Consider the following 23,236-nt stretch of genomic DNA (forward strand, 5'->3'; position numbering starts at 1 on the left):
TTCAGCCTCCCAAAGTGCTGGAATTGCAGGTGTGACTGCACCCAGCTGAAAAGGTGGGGTTTGAACCCAAACAGACTCCCTCCAGAGTCCACACATTTAACCACGACATCTTTAAGTGCAGGAGCTGGAGTCCATCCGATCCTGTGTTGGACACAGTAGTTCCTGATTGAGATTGGTGTGCTGAGTGAAAGCCATTTCCAAGCCATGTCATTTGCCACAGTGCGTGTGTGTGTGTGTGTGTGTGTGTGTGTGTGTGTGTTTTAACCCCTTGTGTCCATCACTGGTGGCTGGTGGCTGGTGGCTGCCCCAGTCAGGGCTACCTTGAAACAGCAGTCACCCCAAAGCAGCAGCTTCCCCTCTCTTCTCATGCTCATTTTCTGGAACTCTTACCTGGCCTGGCTGGGCCAGAACTATCCCCTGCATATTCCCCTCAGTAGAGGAGCTCAACGAGTCCTCTCTCCACCTGCAGGCAACCAGGGTATCCTGACAGAGACCACATCCTTCAGAAAGGCCTTTTCTGCTCACTTCCTGGGTGTCATGGTACACAAGATTACGTCCCAGAAAGCATGACTGACACTGACTGGCAAGGTCTGTCTGAGTATCTATCTATCTATCTATCTATCTATCTATCTATCTATCTATCTATCTATCATCTATCTATCTATCATCTATCTATCTATCATCTATCTATCATCTATCTATCTATCAATCATCTGTCTATCATCTATCTATCATCTATCTATCTATCAATCATCTATCTATCATCTATCTATCTATCTATCTATCATCTATCTATCATCTATCTATCAATCATCTATCTATCTATCATCTATCTATCAATCATCTATCTATCTATCTATCATCTATCTATCTATCATCTATCTATCATCTATCTATCAATCATCTATCTATCTATCATCTGTCTATCATCCATCTATCTATCTATCTATCTATCTATCTATCTATCTATCTATCTGTCTCTCCATCCATCTAATCTTTTTTTTTTCCCTTTTCCTGGCAGAAAATCTAAATGTCTAAATGGGTAGGCATCCTTGAACTTATGAACAGTCTTTGCAAACCCCAACTAAACCCTTTCTTTGTTGAATGATTCTTGCATGTGCACAAATGCACACGTGAAAAAACTTTGTATGTGATCTCTCCTGCCCGGATTCCGTCCACCTCACCTGCTGCTTGGTTTCTGCTTGTGGAATTGGAAGTCCGCAGGGATGGGGGAAGAAGGTCAAAGCATGTCCACAGGCTCTGCAAAAGCCAGCCACTGGGCCAAGCTGCCACCATCCGGCTCCTCCCACTGCCTACTTTACCCATGTCACCTCACAAAGGGCTAAGCTAAGGTTGCTTTGGGCATGGGTGGGGCTTTTTTTTTTTTTCTTTGAGACCATGTCTCACTCTGTCTCCCAGACTAGAGTGCAGTGGCACAATCACAGCTCATGGCAGCCTCACCCCAGGCTCAAGTGATCCTCTCACCCAAGCCTCCTGAGTAGCGAGGACCACAGGTATGCACCACCGCACCTGGCTAACTTTAAAAACTTTTCGTGGAGACGGGGTTTCACTATGTAGCCCAGGTTAGTTTGGAACTCCTGGGTTCAAGCAGTCATCCCACCTTGGCCTCCAAAGTGCTGGGATTACAGATGTGAGCCACCATGCCCAGCCTACATGGGGCATTTTGTTAAACAGAAATGAAGACTCAGTTGCTACTAAGCATCTGTGCCACTTGTTCTGTGACAGCTCTTCATTTTTACTGTTTTATTCCTTACCATAACCAGATGTTAACCCCATTTTTAAGAGGCTGCATTTGAGGCCTAGCAATTTACTCTGGGGAACTTGAATGAGAGGCTTGGAGCCTGGGCTACAGCAATTCTGAAAAGTCCACTCCATGCCCACGATCCGCCATGTCAGTTACGGAGGCCCCAGAAATGTGTGCTAAGTCAGCATGGAGACTGTTTTCTGGGTAAGGACATTTGCATTTTCTCTTTTGTTTTTTCAACAATGAAAATGCTTTGAGTTGATTTTCTAGACTTGGTAACAAAGAGGATGATGACAATAATGATGCAAAAGTACGTGAAATTGGGCTGGGCATGGTAGTTCATGCCTGTAGTCCCAACACTTTGGGTGGCCAAGGTGGGAGGATCACTTGAGGTCAGGAGTTCGAGACCAGCATGATCAACATGGTGAAACCCCGTCTCTACTGAAAAAATACAAAAATTAGCCGGGTGTGGTGGTGGTGTGCACCTGTAACCCCAGATACTCAGGAGGCTGAGGCAGGAGAATCGCTTGAACCCGGGAGGCAGAGGTTGCAGTGAGCAGAGATCACACCACTGCACTCCAGCCTGGCAACAGAGTGAGACCCTGTCTCAAAAAAAAAAAAAAAAAAAAAAGGATGTGAAATTGGTGGTAAATCATTTACTGGGGCCTATGCTGTGGTAGACTCATGGACAATACAAACATGAGCCTTGCTTTTTAGGAGCCTAAAGTCTGAATGGGAAGGTCAACCTCTATGTGAAGCAAGTGGACAACTGAGCTTTCTCTAAACTGAAAGTGGCTTTACTGAGGATGTGCTGATCTTAAGGACAGAGATCCCTCCACTTGTCTCAAGGAAGGAGGGATTTAACGTAGGAGTGTACGTGGTTGGTGCTGTCATGGAGACAGCTCCGAGGCCTGGGGAGGCCTCTCCACCTCACCCCTCCCTCAGGATCCCTGCTCTCTCTGTGCATCTGTCCCCTGCTCCTGTCTCTAATGATGCTTCCTCTGCTCATTCAGCTCCTGTTCTCTCCTAATCTCAACTTACATGTGACTTCACTAGCCGGGATTCTGTCTCCACCTCTAGACATCCTTTCATCTTCAACTACTATCCTAAGTACTTCATTCTTTCGGTATTTGGTAGTTCTAATTCCCAGGAGAGGCTCTGATTGGCTCAGCTCCTAGGCCTCTGTAAGCCTGTGTTTTAGCAATCCTTGGTCACTTGTCCCTCCTGACAGTCCAGTCAGATGTGGCCAGGAATAATCACAAGATCACCTAAAGGGCTCTGGGCAGCTAGACACCTAAAACAACTCCAGGATGGGGGTCCCTGATGACAATCTCAACTAAAGGTCATAGGAAACAGAATCGCTCTGAGCCAGAGAGAGTAGACTTCACAGGGCACTGAGATGGCCAGGACTTCAACACACAGCATTTACATCATAGGAGAGAAGAGGAAGCTGACAGGCAGGAATGGCTGTGGTGGTAGACTGTTGCAGTTTTCAAAATTATTTGCTTCCCTTCCCCATGGAAGGATTCTACATTCCTACCCAGATAATATCACACTTGGTAGTGTGAAACTTTTACCAATGAAATGTGAGTAGAAGGGATGTATGTCATTTTAGGCAAAAGCTTTGATAACCATTGCATGGTTCACCATGTTCTCCTTTCCCTCTGCCACAAGAACAACACAGTCCCACATAGGGACTGCTCCATCTGCTCGGGTCCCAGAATGGAAACAACCTGGGGCAGAATCAGAGCTCAATCTTGACAGTCCATGATGGATACATGATGCGAATAAGTCAATCTTTGTTGTGTGAAGCCACTGAGATTTTGGGCTCATTTGTTACCGTAGCATAACCTAGCCTATCCTGACTGAGACAAGGAATATGTTGTGTTTTTAGTATATCAGATAAATGGGAGAGAAGGAGGGCAGTGAAGCGGTAATGAGAAGTGGGACCAGGAATCCAGGTGTCAGGGAAGGAAGACATGAAGCAGGCAACGAGAAGATCTGGAAAGAAGGAGGAGACTCTGAGAGCCATTGTAAAGGAAGATGTAGCTGGTTTTGGTAACAGGTTGTGTGTTATTCTCCTTGAGCTGTGATTATGGTTTGGCTGTGTCCCCACCCAAATCTCATCTTGAATTCCCACATGTTGTGGGAGGGACCTGGTTGGGGGTGATTGAATCATGGGGACAGGTCTTTCCCGTGCTGTTCTCGTGATAGTGAATAAATCTCATGTTTTAAAAAGGGGAGTTTCCCTGAACAAGCCCTCTTTCCTTCTCTGCCACCGTGTGAGATGTGCCTTTCACCTTCTGCCATGATTGTGAGGCCTTCCACATGGAACTGTGAGTCCAATAAACCTCTTTCTTTTGTAAATTGCCCAGGCTCAGCTATGTCTTTACCAGCAGTATGAAAATGGACTAATACAAGCTGCCATCACAAAATGCTCTAGATTGGGTGGCTTAGACAACCGACACTTATATTCTCACAGTCCTGAGAACTGGATATCTGAGATCAAGATGCTGCTGGCAGAATGGGTTTCTGGTGAGTTCTCTCTTCCCGTCTTGAATACAGCTACCATCTTGCTGTGTCCTCACATGGCCTTTCCTCTGTGTGTATAAAGAAAGAGAGAGACAGATTTTTGGTATCTCTTTCTGATCTTATAAGGAAACCAGTCCTGGCCAGGCGCCATGGTTCACACCTGTAATCTTAGCACCTTAGGAGGCTGAGGTGGGAGGCCAGGAGTTCGAGATCAGCCTGCGCAACATAGTGAGACCCTGTCTCTACAAAAAATAAAAATTAGCCAGGCATGGTGGCATATGTCTGTAGTCTCAGCTACTGGGGAGGCTGAGGCAGGAGAATTGCTTGAACCCAGGAGGTGAAGGTTGCAGTGAGCTGAGATAGTGACACTGCACTCCAGCCTGCATGACAGAGAAAGGCCCTATCTCAAAATAAATAAATCAGCCTTTTTTAAAAAAGGGACACCAGTCTTATCAGATTAGGACACAGTCCTTATGACCTCATTTAGCCTTACTTCCTCCCTTAAAGGCCCTGTCTCTAAATATAGTCACATTGAGGGTAAGGGCTTCAATATACGCATTTTGTGGGGGCAATTCAGACCAGAAAAGGTTGAAATAGGGAACAAAGGAGAGTAAAGGATGAAAAAAGCTCCTAATTTACTACTTTGCCATAGTTGGGAGTTGGAAGCACTCTGAGGGGAAGGTTTGCTTTTAGACCAAAGGAATCAGTGGTGGGGTGGTCGTGTAGCTTGTGATTTCCCGCAGGCACTAGGGATTGGGCTCAGGGTTAGAGAAAGAGATCTGGGTGAGGCAGACTATGGAAACTGTGTTTTGGTTTGTAAATATATCCAAACAGGTTGTGAGAAATGGAGCAGAAGCACCACACTTGAGGAGGGAGGCCACGAAGAGGACCCTCAATCCTAGATGGACAGAAGGAAGAGGAGGGAATGAAAACAAAGATCTTCCAACGGCATCACTCCACTGCCTGGGGCAGACCCTGGAATGAGTTGCTCTGCCACCTGAGATCGCTGGACAGAGCCCCCATCATCTGGGAGAGCAGCCAGACAGGCAGGCCCAGGACAAGGGCTCGCGTGGCATGGGGCACAGGGCAAGGCTCCCTTAGGTTGTTAATGTGGTGGGTCCAGCACAACTAAATGCAACTCAGAGATTATTTATTTTTTCAGTGTTCAAACCTTATTCATACTCTTGTTAAAATTTTACTCAAAAAGGCAGTGCGTGGTGTGGCTCATGCCTGTAATCCCAGCACTTTGAGAGGCTGAAGTGGGCAGATCACTTAAGCCCAGGAGATTGAGACCAGCCTGGGTAACATAGACCCCATCTCTAGTTTTGAAAAATAAAATTAAGTAAAAAAGAAGAAAAAGTTTGGCCGGGCGCGGTGGCTCACGCCTGTAATCCCAGCACTTTGGGAGGCCAAGGCAGGCGGATCACGAGGTCACAAGATCGAGAGCAGCCTGATCAACATGGTGAAACCCCGTTTCTACTAAAAATACAGAAATTAGCTGGGTGTGGTGGCACGTGCCTGTAATCCCAGTTAGTTGGGAGGCTGAGGCAGGAGAATTGCTTGAACCCGGGAAGCGGAGGTTGCAGTGAGCCGAGATCGCGCCACTGCACTCCAGCCTGGTGACAGAGTGAGACTCTGTCTCAAAAAAAAAAGAAGAAAAAATTCACACAAAAAATCCATGAGGTAGGTGTCATCTCCATTGTAGAGAACAGAAGATCGGAGAAGCAAGGGAACTCTCCTGGGGTGAACAGCTCAAGTGACTGAGGCAGGTCTCTTACCACTGTCACGAGCGTCTGTGTGAAGAGAGTCCACCAACAGGCTTTGTGTGAGCAACAAGGCTGTTTATTTCACCTGGGTGCAGGCAAACTGAGTAGGAAAAAGGAGTCAGCAAAGGGAGATAGGGGTGGGTCAGTTTGATGGGATTTGGGTAGGTAGTGGAAAATTACAGTTAAAGGTGGTTATCTCTTGCGGGCAGAGGCGGGGGTCAAAAGGTCCAGGGTGGGGAGATCACGAGATTCATTGTCCAGCCAGCCGGGGAAGTGTCACAAGGTCGATTGATTAGTTGGGGTGGGGCAGAAACAAATCACAATGGTGGAATGTCACCTTTTGTGGTTCTTCAGTTGCTCCAGGCCATCTGGATGTATACGTGCAGGTCACAGGGGTTATGATGGCTTAACTTGGGCTCAGAGGCCTGACAACCACCACATTGCCTTTGGGATTCCACCTGCATCTTCCCTTGGAGAAGTCCCCCATGTGGAGATTTTGCAGGTTTTAGCTCAAACACAGTTCAAGGCAAGGAGCAAGAAACCACTTGAAGTGATCATTTCCCAGCTCTGAGGGTCTCTTTCCTGTGAGTTTGGTCACAGTTTAGCCTCTGTCCTTGGAAGCTTCCCAGAAACAAGACCAAGACTATCTTTAATATTAAGGGGAAAACAGGGCTTTTGCACTAAGAAAGATCTGCATTGCTTTTGAAACTCCTAAAGTACACATTTGTGTTTTCTCTTGCTTGGAGAGGTCATCCAAGAACTGGCCACTCCCTGACATTTCTATGGAATCTCTTTTTCTGGAATGGTCTTCCCAGATCCTCTGGATTCCAAAAAAGCACATCCGGAAGTTCCCATGGCAAGGTTCTCATGGTAGTAAAAGCGTGTACATAATTCTGTTTAATACTCCTTGCTGCTATGTGAGACGCACAATTGAGCCCATTGTTCCGGTTGGCAGAAACTGACTTCTGGCTCCAACTTCTTCATTTTTTCTACTTCTACTTCTGCTTCTACCAAGGAACAGCTGGAGAGATGAGGTTGTTGGCTCACACACAATAGGCCCCAAAAGCGCCTCCAGTCCTCCCCAAGCTGTGTGAAATTAACTCAGCATTGCTTTGTATAGTAAGACATACTGGCATCGCTGAGTGAACGCCTAAGCAGCTCTCACTGTCTCCACCTGGCCTGAGAGGTCCAGCAAGTGCTACCGCTCTGGTGTGTCTGGTTCCAGGATACTCAACTGAAATACCCCTGCTGAAAGGATGGTAAAGCTGTATTCTTGTTGGATATTTAAAACAAGAAGCTGTGAAGTTTCCCAAAGGCTCTGAATCTACACTTCAAGGTCAAGAAAAAAAAGCATTAACCTAGTTTAGCTGTATTTTAGGAAGCAGATGCTGGGCACCTGAAAGGCCAAATTTTGCTTCTAGCTACAGGTTTTCTGCAGAGAAAACAAGACAGAGCTCAACTTAGGGCACATAGATGAGCAGGATAGAGGATGTTGCTTAAGGACCCTGCAGCTCTGGACCCTCCAATGACTAAGTGTGTCAGAAAGAGCACGTGTGACCGTGTTCTGTGGAATGTGTGCATTTGTAGGATGCTTTCTGCACAGGCACTTTTCAAAGAGCTTTCTCTTTGGAGGTGTGTGTGGGGCAGACAGGGTTGGACCAATATGGGGGGCGGGCAGGGATGGGGAGGACATAGTGAGTGCAGGTTCTACCGTTACTGTAGCCTCTGAAAACATCATATGGAAATTCCATTGCAAATGGAAAACCAGAGTCATGGGAAGTCAACTTACACCCCTTAAGTTACAGAACAGCCATCAACGAGGAACTCCATTTCTTTTTTTCGCTTTTGTTTTTGAGACGGAGTCTCACTCTGTCGCCCAGGCTGGAGTGTAGTGGCGAGATATCAGCTTACTGCGACCTCCATCTCCCAGGTTCAAGCGATTCTCCTGCCTCAACCTCTTGAATAGCTGGGACTACAGGCATATGCCACCACACCTGGCTAATTTTTGTATTTTTAGTAGAGACGGGGTTTCACCATCTTGGCCAGGCTGGTCTTGAACTCCTGACCTTGTGATCTACCCACCACCTAGGCCTCCCAAAGTGCTGGAATTACAGGCATGAGCCACCATGCCCAGCCACAAATTATTCTTAAACTAAGCAACTTAAAACAACAAACGGTTATGATCTCACAGTTTCTGTGGGTTAGGAATCTGGGGCTTAGTTGGCAGTTCTGCCTCATGGTCTCTCACACAGTTGCAGTTAAGCTGCTGGCTGGTGCTGGCATCATCTGAAGGCTCAATCGGGAAAGGATTTGCTTGCAAGCTCAGTCATGTGATTGTTGGAAGGTGTTATCTCCCTGCTGGCTATTAGCCAGAGACATCTGTTCCTCACAACCTGAGCCTCTCACAGCATGCCTGAGTGTCTCATGACATGACCACTGGTTTCTCCCAGAGTGAACCAAGAGAGAGAGGAAGAGGAGAGAGAGCCCATGACAGAAGCCATAGTCCTTTAAAACCTAATCTCAGGAGTGACATTCCATCATTTCTGCTACATTCTTTTGGTGACAGAGGAAATGCTGATATGGGCATAGGCTATGCAAGGATGTGAATTCCAGGAGGCAGGGACCTTGGGGGCCATCATGGAGGCTTGTTTCAGAAAGGAGAGAAGACGAGGGAGAGCATCATGCAATGAAAAGTTTAGTGATATGACCTGGCTAATGAATGAACAGCTCTTCTATTAATGGGATTAGTGTCTTTCAAAAGTCAACATCTGTGGGCCTTCCCTGTAAAGTCAGGTATTTGGACGAGTATGATCTCTAACTTTTCTAAAGTCTGGGGTATTTGCAATTAGAGATTATTGAGGAGAGGGGTAAAGAAGGGGAAGAGAATAGGGAGAGAGAAACTTGAGCCCCATGAAGCAGCCTGAGCCCTGAACCCTGAGCCTGCTCCAGGCTCCAAGCCCCAGACCTAGTGGATTCCACAGCTCCAGGACCAGGCTGGATGCCCAAGTCCTGCCGTTTGCTGAAGGAGGAAATGGGAACAGTGAGCTCTAATTTAATAGCTCCTGCCTTGTTCCCTGAGGTTTCCAGATCTATTTCTGTGCACAAGCCAACAGAAATAAGTGAGGGCACACCGAGCCTGGGGAGAGGGCACTCCTGGTATACAGAGCTGGCACCAGTTTGTGTGTAAAATGATGGGGCTTCCTAATTGCCTAAATGTTTTTTCAGAGTGGAGTATAGTCATCCTAGCAACTGCTAGCACCTGAGCAGTTCTTGAGACCATCATTGCTTCTTATTTCACATCCTGCCCAACCCTTGCAGACCCTTCTACCTACTGGTAACTGGGATCTGCTGGACCTCATGGAGCATATTATTCAATGGGCACCAGGGAACCTCGATGTTAAAGTGCTCTTATAATTTTTTTTTCTTTGAGACAGGGTCTTGCTGTGTTGCCCAGGCTGGAGTGCAGCGGTGCAATCATAGCTCACTGCAGCCTCAAACTCCTGGGCTCAAGCCATCCTCCCACTTCAGCCTCCACCCCCAAATAGCTGGGACTACAGGTGTGTACACTACTATGCTTGGCCAATTTAAAAAAAATTTTTTTAGAGACAGGGTCTTGTACAAGGCCTAGGCTGGCCTTGTACTGATGGGCTCAAGTGACCCTCCTACCTTGGCCTCCCAAAGTGCTGAGATTACAGGCAGGAGCCACCATACAAGGCTGGAAAAAATCTTTGATGGGGCTGCTTCTGCTCTGGGAGCTGCCTGCTGAAAGAGAAGGGCCAGGCTTCACTCAGCCAACTTGCCTTCCTTTCTTTGAGTTCGGCACAGGGAAATACCAGCTCCTCAGAACTGGAGATGCATGGACTTTTGCAGTGTTCAAGGAGAATGGCTTGTTCTCAGAGATGAGTTATCTACTTCAGTAACCATCGTGAGCATTCCGTGGAAGTGCCAAAGTCTTACAATTATCCGTGTAATTTCTTGGCACGTTTGGTGACGCCTGAGTCATCCCAGGAAACATCCTGGGTGTTTATTCTCAAATGCTGAGATTTCATCCTCAAGTTTTGAGCTGCTCCTTCAGGAAAGTTGCCAGTTTTGCAGTTCTCATTATAAAACCATAACCTGTAACTGCCCAGGAAGCCCCCAGCGCTAAGCGGGGAGTGTCTGAGATTGCCAGACTCCAGGCAGATCCCTAAGACCCCTGCAGAACTGAGCTGGGGCAGTGTGGGGTAGGAGGAGTTGGATTCTGTTTGAGTCAAAGAGAGTTAACTGCCAAAATCCTCAGCAAGGTTTCCTTCTGAGAAAAAATAAAGAAGCCTGATTGGAAAGAAAGAGGATTTCTAAACAGCCAGCTAAGATCTGCGGTTGCATCCTGCTACACTGAGAACATCTTAACATTTCAGACACAAGATCGGGGCTGTCTGCTGTCATTTGAACTGGCTTGGGATAAAATAAAGGTTGTGCTTTCATATTATGAGTCATATGGCTCTGTGAGCTGGAGCAGAGATAGTTATCCTCGTGAAGACCCATGTTGCATCCCTGAATTACTCAGGACAGCTAGCTCTCCAGGACTGGGACTTCTCATCTGGCCAAGCTCCTCCCAAAATTTAACACTCACCTTCCCTCTTTCTTCGCTTCCTGTCTCTTCCCTTCACTTGCCTTCTTCAGTCTCAAAAGGACATTAAGTGATTCCAGATCTGGATTTCAAAACACTCTTAAACAACCAGAATCCAAGATATAAATGGAACTTTAGAGGCCATCTAATTTAACCTCTGTGTTAATTCTGAAATCTTCAAGGGTCTGGCCTCTGACAGACACCTTCATGATAGGAAGACCAGGATGACACAAAGCAGTTCATTCTCTTTGGATGACTCTATTATTGTAGAAATGATTTTCATATTGACTTTCTTTTTTTTTTTTTTTTTTGAGACGGAGTCTTGCTGTGTCTCCCAGGCTGGAGTGCAGTGGCGTGATCTCGGCTCACTGCAAGCTCCGCCTCCCGGGTTCACGCCATTCTCCCGCCTCAGCCTCCCAAGTAGCTGAGACTACAGGCGCCCGCCACCACGCCCGGCTAGTTTTTTGTATTTTTAGTAGAGACGGGGTTTCACCATGTTAGCCAGGATAGTCTCGATCTCCTGACCTCGTGATCCACCCGCCTCGGCCTCCCAAAGTGCTGGGATTACAGGCTTGAGCCACTGCGCCCGGCCCATATTGACTTTCTTATACTGAAGTTGGCCTCTCTCAAACTCACTTGTATCAACTCTTACTTTACAGGTCGGGCACGGTGGCTCACGCCTGTAATCCCAGCACTTTGGGAGGCCAAGGCGGGTGGATCACGAGGTCAGGATTTCAAGACCCGTCTGGCCAACATTGTCAAACCCTGACTCTACTAAAAAAAATATATATATGTATATATAAATATATATATATAAAATATAGATATATGAAATATATATATTTATATATATATAAAATATATATATTATATATCTATATAAAAATATATATATTTATATATCTATATAAAATATATATATATTTATATATCTATATAAAATATATATATATTTATATATATATATAAAATATATATATATATATCTATATAAAATATATATATATATATGCCAGGTGTGGTGGTGCATGCCTGTAGTCCCAGCTATTCAGGAGGCTGAGGCAGGAGAATTGCTTGAACCCAGGAGGCAGAGGTTGCAGTGAGCCAAGATTGTGTCACTGCACTCCAGCCTGGGTGACAGAGCCAGACTCCATCTCAAACAAAACAAAACAAAACAACTCTTACTTTACCTTCTGGGGTAACCCAGCATATGGCTACTCCTTCTCTATAGCAGTCTTTCAGATGTTTGAAGAAAATTGCTATGAGGCAAAGTGATGTGACCAAAGCATACAATTTGGATCTTGGGTGAGTCTCAGATTCGCCCCTATTGATTGTGTGTGAATTTGAAAAAGTCCCATAACCTCATTTGCAAGTAGAGATACTACCCCCCATTGCAGGCAGTGTATCTATACCTCTGCATTGAGTAGTCTCATATTGGTCTCTTGAACTTGGTACTGTAGGAATATTTACACCATGGAAATTGGCAAATACTACCAATGAGGGCTTTTTGCTTGTTTGTTGTTTTACTAGCACACCACTAACCATATATCAGTTTAGTGGTAAGGATAAAATTAACTTAGTGCAAGTAAATGTCCTTTGTGAACTATAAAGACCATAGAAAGTATAAATACTAGTTATTTTGATAGACTGTCACAAAGTGGTCCTCAATCAGTCACACTCCTGAATTTGTACTTTTGTGTGGTCATTTTTTACATTCTTACTTTGGCTGCTCTTGTGACTTTCCTAGTCCAGTAGAAAGCAACAGAAATTCTGGGCCCGGGCATTTAGAGCCCTGTAGCAGCCACTTTCACTGTCTTGCTGCCTTGAGAAGCCATGAAGTCTAGGATAGCCTCCCTGAATATGAGAGGCTCTGTGGAGAAGGACGGTGAAAGAACATGAGGAGGGAGGTGCCCATTCCAGCTGAGGTCGTCGACATGTGAGTGAAGTGATCAGGGCTCCTCCAGCCCCAGTCAACCTACCATCTGGCCCCAAATCTATCAAGGAGCCCAGCCAACACCATGACACCACATGGGGCAGAGGAAAGCTCCCTGGCCCAGACTGCAGAACTGTGAACAAATGAATGGTTATTGTTGGTTTAAGAAACCAGGTTTTAGGCGTGGTTTGTAGATAATGATCAACACATACTACAGTTATTATCAGGCCCCTCCAAGTCTTTTCTTGTCCAGCTTAAACTTTCCCAGATCCCTGGATGGCATCTCGGTCTTCCTCTGGATGGGCTCCATTCACCAATCCTGGGATAAATATGATGCTTGCCCCCAGAGCTCTGACCATGCAGAGCTTGAGGGAATTCTGCCCCGTGCTCTGGATCCTAGATGAACATTTCAGTTGGAAGGCGAACCAGAGCTTTTGGCAGACACAGCTCACTCTGAGCTCATTCTGAGCCTCTGCAGACAACTCAAACCCCCAGGCTGTGAAACTAGGCCCTCCCATCCTGATATACTTTTAAATTCCAAGTATAAGGTTTATAGTCATCACCACTAAACTTACCTTTTCATATTTATTTATTTATTTATTTATTTATTTATTTATTTATTTTTGAGACGGAGTCTTGCTCTGTCGCCCAGGCTGGAGTGCAATGGCGTGATCTCGGCTCACTGTAAGCTCTGCCTCCCAGGTTCACGCCATTCTCCTGCCTCAGCCTCCTGAGTAACTAGGACTACAGTTGCCTGCCACCACGCCTGGCTAATTTTTTTGCATTTTTAGTAGAGACGGGGTTTCGCCATGTTAACCAGGATGGTCTTGATCTCCTGACCTCGTGATCCGCCCGCCTCGGCCTCCCAAAGTGCTGGGATTACAGGCATGAGCCACCACGCCTGGCCACCTTTTCATTTTTAACTTTTTATTTCAGTTTTTGAAAATCTGGACTCTGATTTGATTTTAAATTTCACACCAGCTAGCTATAGCATTTCCTTACATACACACATTCACCCCCACACCCAAACTCACATCTGTCTAGACTCATGCACATCCAAATACACACAAACCCCTATGCACATAAAAGGCAGAAACTCATTTCAGTTTTCATAGCAGCTATGGTGTCTTCTTAATAGTCATGGATCTTTGTGGTCAGCCTCCTGACTTCTTTCTCAGCCTCATCTCCTCATCACTTCCAGTTTTAGTAGAAGAAACCACAACTCTAGTGACTTAACCAGTTAGGGTTTATTTTTCTTAGACAAAAAGAAGCCCAGAGGTAGGGAGTCCAGGACCAGAATAGGGGTCCCGTGATGCCATTAGAGATCAGGTTTCTTCAGTTCTTCCATTCTGCCATTTTTTTCATTATTCTCATGATTTCAGTATGGCTGCTCTACCCTTAAATGTGGCGTATGTGACAAGAACAAGACAGAAAGGAAAAAGAGAAAAAGAAAAAAGGCAATTGCCACTGAGTCTGTTCCCTTTTATCCAGAAATTAACAGCCTTCCTGGAGCCCCTGCCCAGGAAACTTCTAGTTACATTCATTGTCCAAAACTGGGTCATGTAGTGACCCCAGCTGTGAGAGAATCTGGGGATATGAATATTTGTAACTGGGCACATTGCCACTCTGAGAAAAAATAACTGAGGTTGTGTTAATAAGAAAAAAAATGGAGAAGGATAAAAAAAAGAAAAGAAATGGAGAATTAATAATGAGTAGAGAACTAGCAGAGTTTGCCACATTCTCCCACACATACTATAAGTTTCTGTACCCAGATACATGCCAAATTTATTGAAAAAAGGTTATGGAAAATAAGGCAATGCTGGAGGTTGCGAAAAAAAAAAAAAATTAGTCACAAGTTCTCCCATTCCTGTATAAACAACTCTTTTCCATGTGACTTTGACATTCTTCTCATCAAGAGTCTATTTTTCCACTCTTTGATTCTGGGTAAAGCAACTTGTTACTCGCATTAACCAGTAGAATGTAACAAAAGTGATTCTATGTGACTTTCTAGCTCAAGAGGCCTTTCAGCTTCCATTCTTGCCCTCTTAGAACTTGGTACTACATATAAAGAATCCCAGAATAGCCTCCTTGAGGATGAGAGACCACACATAGAAAGAAGCCCAGCCAACAGCCAGTACCAACTCCCAGACATGTGAATGAGGTCATCTTAAAAGATCCAGCTCCATTCGAGCCTCTAGATGACAGTGGCTGCAGAAGTAACTTTAGAAAACCACCCTGCTGAGCCCAGCCCAAATGGTTGCCCCACAGAATCATGAGCAAATAAAATGACCGTTGCTTTAGATATTAAGTTGTGGCATGAATAATGAGTTAATTTATTTGTAGAGTACAAACAAAGTAGGTAATATTTGTGGTGTTGTTGGATCTTAGATTGACCCAGGTCAGGTTTTCAAACTTTGTTCACAGGAGCCCTGCATGGAAGGCAACAGGAAAGGCAAACTAACTGCTCCCCAAGTCCCCTGCCCTCACCCATCAGGGCACCTTGCCTCTATCCATTTTGCAGAATTGGGTCCTGCATAAGATCTTATTTTTAAAAAAAAACGTTCAATAGCCTCTCAATCGGATCATCTCTAAGTTTGCTTTACTCTAAAACACAATGACCAGTCATAGAATTTTACTTGTTTTGGTAGTTGCATTCTCCCTGCCTCTCTTTCTGCTCCTTTTCCTTTGTATTTCATCTCATTCACCCACATCACGGTTCATCATAAAAGCACCTGGTGTTCTTCAATTACTTGCCCTGATTCCCCTCAGCTGCCACCCACCCATCCACCTACATACTCAGCACCCAACCTTTTCCCTGCCCTTTGCAACCCTCCTTAACAGGAAGCAGGGCTTATGTTTCATCCTAAAAAGCCAAGGCTAAACTAGGAGAGGTGGCAGGGCCTGTGTAATTCTCAGAGGTACAGACTAGATGTTGTCATAAGTGAGAGCAGAGGGCTGGGAATGACGCCTGCCCATGAGAGCCAGGAAGAAAGTTAAGTCTTTAATGGCTGACCTTTTCTAGAGCATTCTTTGTGCCAAGAGCCATTCTAGATGGTTACTTATCTCCCCAAATCCTAACAATCCCAGAAGATAACCCTTATCCTCTCACTTTACAGATGTAGAAACTGAGCCAGAATATCCAAAACAGGTCAACCTCTAGGACTGGTCATTAAATTTCAGGCACGTGCAGGCTCTTCACAACACCTGTGCAGGTCATGCTCTGTGTAAGTTCAGTGGTTGCTTTCCTGGAGTTGTGTGGTGCAAACCTGCACAACCATACAATGGGGTGCAAGCACAGCCTCTGGAGCCAGGCTGCCTGGCTTCAAATGTCAACTTCATTAATTAATAGCTGTGTGGCCTTGGGATAGCCACTTAACATCTCTGGGGCTCACTTTATTCATTTGCAATGGAGACAGTAATGACACCTAACTCATAGGCTCTTTAAAATATGGTTTAAATAAGTTAATATTCGTGACCTGCTTAGAACAGTGACTAGCTACATAAGTGTTTGATTTGAAAAGAAAATAGTCTGCAGCTCGATGGCATATGACCCAAGTGAGGCCAGCATCCTTTCCTGGGATTGATTTTCAGAACTGCAGACAGGAAGCTCTTTTTTCTACTGGGATTTCTAAATTGGGACTTCTGGTGGCCATGATCCTCACCACGTGGCAAAGGCATCTCTGCTGAAAGAGAATGAGGCCAACATCCAAAGACAGAGACAGGCAGGAAGGAGAGCTGGAGAGAGAGTCCTGGCAGAGTTCAGTGGCCATTTTCTGTGATTCCTGCAGTCCCTCCTTCCATTCTGTCACTGCCCAGGAATCCTTCCCAGCTCCGGGAGCCTGTCAGCCTCTCTTTTTATTTTTGTTTAAATTGGGTGGGTTTATCTTCCATCCCTTGTGATTGAAACAATCCAGGCCAATCAAGGTACTTTAGATCAGGGGTTGCAAAATGAAATACTTTCAGAAGTCACGGAGGTCCTGTATGGGAAATCAAGTTTGATGGCAAAGAGTATATACAGAAATGTTTTTCCACTATAAGAATAAACAGCAGTGCACGTGCAAGGTCAGAAGCACCTGGCCTCTTATGAGGGCTGTCACAGGGAGCAGTGGAAAGTGCGAACTTGTCACTCACTCACTCTATCTAAAAGGCCCAGTCTATTTGGCCACGAGGGCCTGGGGTACTAATACCTACTGTTTCTCCAAAAGAAGACGTGAATCTGTGACTTCCAGCTTATAAATGTTGAATCAACATTTGCTCAATATTGTGCAATACATCTGCAAACCGAATGTGTCCCCAGGGTTGCAGGTTATCACAGTAGCTGGTCCAGTTCCAGGATTTCCCATGAGGGGGACTAACCTAAGAGTCTAAACAGAACCAGAGTCCTGGGACTGCAGGTCTGATGGAGGGTTTCTAGATTTCCCTGCTCCACTCTCACATCAAAGCTTGCCCCTTTTTAAAGGGACTGCTCCCCATGGACTGGTGGACCAGTCCCCTCCTCACCAGCACCCTCAGCTCCTCAATGTGGCTTCTTATCCTCAGGCTGTATTTCTCTGTGTGTGTTGGGCGGATGGTGTTGGTGGTTATGGTGCTAATAGAAGAGGCCTGCCAGCCAAAAGTGAACCCACAGCAATTTGATGCTCCAGTTCTGCTTGGGATTTTATAGCTCATGTAGCTAGAACTTGGGTACCCAGGATCTGCTGCAGGAATGTTAATGGCGAATCAGGCAAAGTGACAGAGAGGAAGGCTTTTCTGGAAGTCTCTGAGGGCAGACCTGGGGGCAGCCATTCAAGATCTATCCTGTCTCGCTGAATTTTTAGCTCTGCTCTACGGAAGCACCGCTGCTTAAAATAAGACGGAGTGAGGGCAAACACCGACTTTAATGGGGGAGTAGAAAGTCAGCATTTGGGGCTCGCTTTGGAAGGCTCTTTTCTTGTGCTCTTCTTTCAAAAATAAGGAGGAGAAGCCCCTTGTGATGGTCCAGCTTTTGTCGATGCTGAAGGAAACAGCCAAGATGGAATTCTCTGAGAAATACTCCAAGGGTTTGGAGGCAGGGGTTGTATCTATGTGAAACTGAAAAGAGATCCTGAGACTCCTTGTAGAAGGAAATGAGGTAGGAGTGACGCCAAGGGGAAAAGCAGTAAATGCCCCTCTCCCTCAATTTGGAGACCATGAAGAGGGAAAGCAGCCACAGCTCTGCCCAAGATAGACACGTTTCTGCTTCATTCACCTGGTGACTCGGGGGTGTGTGGGCCAGGACCTGAGAGATGCCAAATATTCCTGAGCGGTCTCACCAAGAAAATCCTCCTCTCATTTATTAAGCTAAAGAGTTGCTGGGGTTTGCAAATGCTGAGACCAGAAGAGACAGCCCAGGGCTACATATGGAACCCTCTGAGGTTTTGTCCTGAGAATCAATGAGGACATCAGCACTTGGGCAGCAGGCTATCCCTTTGCCCCTTTTCTCATTGTGAGTTGTCTTAATCCATCACACAGAGCCTGGTATCAGTAGGGGTTCAAAGAATGCTGCTGAATTGAATTAGAATAAGACACACAGGAGGCTGGGCGTGGTGGCTCACGCCTGTAATCCCAGCACTTTGGGAGGCCGAGGTGGGCAGATCACGAGGTCAGGAGATTGAGACCATTCTGGCTAACACAGTGAAACCCTGTCTCTACTAAAAATACAAAAAAAAAATTAGCCGGGTGTGGTGGCGGGTGCCTGTAGTCCCAGCTACTCGGGAGGCTGAGGCAAGAGAATGGCATGAACCCGGGAGGCGGAGCTTGCAGTGAGCTGAGATCATGCCACTGCACTGCAGCCTGGGCGACACAGTGACACTCCATCAAAAACACACACACACACACACACACACGCACAGGAAATGTATTCATCTCTTCTTTAAATAAGTGCTTATCTGAGTGGCCTCGGGATCCCCAATGGGTATTCTGTGGGAAGGGCACCACTGGAGTTACCCTACTCAGTACAGCATTGCATCTGTGGCTCTGCTTAACTGGAGTAGGGATGCTGAGCTCTGGGCAAACTGGAAGATGGAAGATAAGCCCTAGGGAATGCAAAATCTTATCGCTTCTGAGAACACAGCTTCACATGAGTTGTGGACACAAGTCAGGGAAGTGAAATCCACCTGCTGTCATGATTTTAGGGGATTTCAGAGTCTAAGTCAATGAACTGGCCAACAATCTAGAGTCTTAATTCCTTGACATCTGTAATTCCAATGACATCTGTAATTCCTTTTCTGTATCATGGGCACCCTCTCCCAGGGCCTCAGCCTGCTTTCTCCTTGAACTTCACCATCTCTGCCTTCTGCCCAGCTAGCTGTCTCTGCTTTTTGAGACAATACCAATCCCCATCTCTGGCCCCTTTGTTTCTGACCTATAACTCTTCCCCACCCTTTATAACTCCACCCAATATAGGTGTGAGGACAGTTGGGTCATTGGAATTGCACCCCACATCTTACTCCTTGTCTTAGTCTGTTGGGCTGTTACAACAAAATACTATAGACTAGGTAATTTATAAAGAACAGAGGGTTATTTTTTCATAGCTCTAGAGGCTGGGAAGTCCAAGGTCAATGCACTAGCTGATTCAGTGTCTGTGAGGGCCTGTCTCTCATATGGCACCTTCTTGCTGTGTCATCACATAGCAGAGGAGGAAGACAGAGATGATTGCTGTGTCCTCACATGGTAGAAGAGAGGGAAGGGCAAAAGAGGCTCCACTGGACCTCTTTTATGAGGTCATCAGTCCCATTCATAAGGAATCATGATTTAATCACCTTCAAAAGGCCCCCGTCTTAATACTATCCCATTGGCATTTAAGCTTCAACATGAGAATTTCAGGGGGACACATTTAGACCCATAGCACCCCTACACCTACCAGGGAAGTCCCACACACAGATTCCTGATTTCCAACTTTAGCTGAGTCCTCAGGTCCTTTAAAAGGGCCAATGACACCTGGAAGAAGGGACCTGAGGTGGGGATTATAGGATGGGAGGTGAAGTGGTGAGAGAAAGGGGCTCAGCCAGATGTGGCAGAGGGTGGAGGGTAGGGGAAGGTGAGTATGGCTAGCAATGTCAATGCCACAAAGGGCCATGTGGGGTGAGAACTGTGGAGAGGCTGGTGGGATTAACCTAGGTCACCTTCTGCAGGCCGTTTCTTCAGAGAGTGAGGGCAGAAAGCAGGCTGCAGCAGGCTGAGTGGATGAGAGGTAAGAAAGTAGATCCACAGAGAAAGCCTTCTTTAAAGGCACTTGGCTGGGAATGAAGTAGCACACTTAAAGCCTGGAAGCAAGTGAGCTTGGGGATTTTAATGGTAGATGGACCTGGAATCGAGTCCATCCAGCACTTTAAGCACTCTGCAAGTTCCATACTTGGCCAAGCTCACTTGGGTGAGCTTGGAAATGTCACGGAATTCCTTGAGGCTTCTTTCTCTTTCTTTCTTTCTTTCTTTCTTTCTTTCTTTCTTTCTTTCTTTCTTTCTTTCTTTCTTTCTTTCTTTCTTTCTTTCTTTCTTTCTTTCTTTCTTTTCTTTCTTCTTTCTCTTTTTTTCTTTCTTTCTATTTCTTTTCTTTTTCGTTCTTTTCTTTCTTCTTTCCTTCTTCTCTTTCTCTTTGTTTCTCTTTCCTTCCTCCCTCCCTTCCTCCCTTTCTGTCTCCTTTCCTTTCCTTTCCTTCCCTTCCTTCCTCTTTCTTCCTTCTTCTCTTTCTCTTTGTTTCTCTTTCCTTCCTCTCTCCCTTCCTCCCTTTCTGTCTTCCTTTCCTTTCTTTCCCTTCCTTCCTCTTTCTTCCTTCTTTCTTTCTTCTTTCTTTCTTTCTTTCCTTCTTTCTCTTTCTTTCTCCTTCCTTCCTTCCTCCCTTTTTGTCTTCCTTTCCTTTCTTCTTTCTTTCTTTCTTTCTTTCTCTTTCTTTCTTTCTTTCTTTCTTTCTCTCTCTTTCTTTCTTTCTTTCTTTCTTTCTTCTTTCTTTCTTTCTTTCTTTCTTTCTTTCTTTCTTTCTTTCTTTCTTTCTTTCTTTCTTTCTTTCTTTCTCTTTCTCTCTTTCTTTCCCTTTTTCAGAGTCTCTCTGTGTTGCCTAGGCTGGAATACAGTGGTGGGTCTCGATTCACTGCAGCCTCCAACTCCCAGGTTCAAGCATTTCTCATGCCTCAGCCTACTGAGTAGCTGGAATTACAGGTGTGCACAACCACACCTGGCTAATTTTTGTATTTTTTTGTAGCGAGGGGGTTTCACCATGTTGGCCAGACTGGTCTTAAACTCCTGGCCTCAAGTGATCTGTCCACCTTGGCCTCTCAAAGTGCTGGGATTATAGGCATGAGCCATCACACCCGGCTAACCTCTGTTTCTTCATCTGTAAATGGAGAGGATATCACCTACTTCATTGGGTTGGTCTGAGGATTAATCAAGATAAGGCAGATTAACTACTATGCACCTGCCATGTAATAAGTACCCAACTCATCATCTCCCTTGTATTTGTGGGCTTATGGGAAGAAAGAAAAATAAAGGATTCTAGAGGGGATAGTAATTAGCAGGGCATGTTCTGCAGGAGATGGGAGAGGATGAAGTCAGCCTCTGGAAGGCAGAGGAATGATTCTTCCTCTAAGACAGGAGGACATGAAGGGAAAGAGGAAGATGCAGATCAAATTGTGAGGTAAAGTGGCCAGAGGTTGTGGAAGTCCACATCAGAAGGTCTCTCCCACAATCTGAGAATGAAGTCCTTCTCAGCCTTCAGTTCTCCAGGCTCCCTTTTACATCTCGACAATCAGATATTTTAAGAAAGTGGTCATGTCCATAAATCATTTTTACAGATGAACATCAGTGGCTTCTTGTGTGGTGTGGTTCCCACACTTATACCACCTTTCTCTGGGAGTCCTTGCAATGTGTTAAAATGTATCTTAAAACATGGACCCAGAACTAAGCCTAATATTTTACAAATGGCCTGACCTGTGACAAACCCAGGGGGCTACTGTCTCCTCACTAGACACTCCTGACTCTGTGAACACAATCAAAGTCCATTCAGGTTTCCAGCTGCCACATCAGGCCTTAGTTCACCTTGAGCTTGCAGTCAACCAAAGTCTGTAAGTCAGTTTCACATACAACACCGTCAAATCAGATTCCTTTTTCCTTCATCATTTCTTTTCCTCTTTTAATCACTAAGTACAAAACTCGACTTTCATTCCTTCAAAATTTTATCTTCATTTTGATCTATCCTTCTAGCCTTTCGGATTCCATCCTCCTGGCCCCAGAGGAAGAAGTTACATTTCAGACCTGTCAGGTGACTCAGCCCCACTGACACAAAGAGTCTTTGTTAGTTACATCCAGGTGCCTCTGATTTCCTTGGGGACAACCCAGGACTGTCCAAAGATGCTTTGATCCTTTTTAGTATCTGTGAGGATGTGCAGGGAGATGGATGCTAACCTGGGCCAAGGATGTATAAGGATCCTTTGGAGAACTGGGGGCCTCCCTGAGGAGCTGAGACACTGCCCTCAGAAAAGGTTCTGAGTAACATCTGCTTTCAAATCCAAAACCACTCTTGGGAAATGAGACTCATTGTATAGAAAAGGTGATACCCTTGCTGATAGCAAATGGAGACAAGACTTCTAGATGACACCTACTGGTGCTCAATGAGTGTTGAATGAATAAATGAGCAAATGAATGAATGAAATGTAAGTGTGGATGGTTTTGAAGCCCCCGTTGATCTGGGCCATACTTTGCTAGGCAGTAAACTTGTCGTGCAGTGTGGAGGAGCACGACCCCAGGGTTGGGGTGGTGGCTGCCGAAGGCATGGAATGGAGGACACGAGTGCCCAGAAATCAAAGCGCTGCCCTCAGGGTGCGGTGGCAGAGGATCAGGCTCTGGAAATCTGTGGTCTTCCTCCTGGTCTTCTGGCATCTTGTTTTACTCTCCTGTGGGCATTTTATTCTGCTCTCTGTCCTCCCCTCCTCATTTCTCCTGAGAAAAGCTCATCTGAAGATGAATTCAAAACAGCCGGTTTGAAAAACCAGATGTTTCATTCTTATATTGCCAAGAAAGATTTGATGTAAGCCCAGTTGTCAGGAAGCTCTATGTGATTCACAGATATGACGGCTTCCAGCAGCTAGGAGTGCAAGGAAGGGAGGGAGCTGGAGGACGTACGTGCAGTTGTCTCATCTTGGAGAGGGGCACACTGAGGCAGAGGCTCAGCTAGGAAGCAAGAGGAACAGGAGGCACCACTGCTGTTGTTTCCAAAGACAGCGTGCAGCCCATGACCCCCCTAGCCTGGCCCATGTGACCCACATCACATCTTTTCCATCTTCTAGGAGAAATGAGAGGATTTTAAAACCAGCCTTAACTGAGTGCAGTGGCTCATGCCTGTAATCCTAGCACTTTAGAAGGCCAGGGCAGGAGGATTGATTGAGGCTAGGAGTTTGAGACCAGCCTGGGCAACATAGCAAGACCCCCATCTCTAAAAATAAACAAATAAAAGAAAAAAATTAAAACCAGCCTCTTCAAAGACACAATTATAGGCGCTCTGCCTATGAAGTAGCCATTCTTTATGCCTTTACTTTCTTAAACTTGCTTTAAAAAAAAAAAGACATTTACAATTATAAATGTGGGAGGCAGGAACCCAGATTCTTACCTTGATTATTTTTTGC

General features: G+C 45.6%; 1 long non-coding RNA gene across 9 annotated transcripts in view; it reads left to right on the forward strand.

Annotated features, from left to right (window-relative positions):
- LOC105481848 (uncharacterized) overlaps positions 1-5,587 on the forward strand; it is a 69,190-nt gene extending 63,603 nt beyond the window's left edge. For 4 of the 9 annotated variants that reach the window (XR_011625887.1, XR_011625886.1, XR_011625889.1 and 1 more), the window contains 3 exons: positions 3,660-3,830; positions 4,141-4,300; positions 5,132-5,586. This is a non-coding gene — a long non-coding RNA (uncharacterized lncRNA). Of the gene's footprint in view, positions 1-469; positions 589-3,659; positions 3,831-4,140; positions 4,301-5,131 lie in introns of all 9 variants that reach the window. The other 5 variants (XR_011625891.1, XR_011625894.1, XR_011625888.1 and 2 more) reach the window with 5 other exon arrangements.
- The last annotated feature ends 17,649 nt before the right edge of the window (positions 5,588-23,236 follow it).

This window comes from Macaca nemestrina, chromosome 7 (genome assembly GCF_043159975.1).
Source record: "Macaca nemestrina isolate mMacNem1 chromosome 7, mMacNem.hap1, whole genome shotgun sequence".
NCBI lineage: Eukaryota > Metazoa > Chordata > Mammalia > Primates > Cercopithecidae > Macaca > Macaca nemestrina.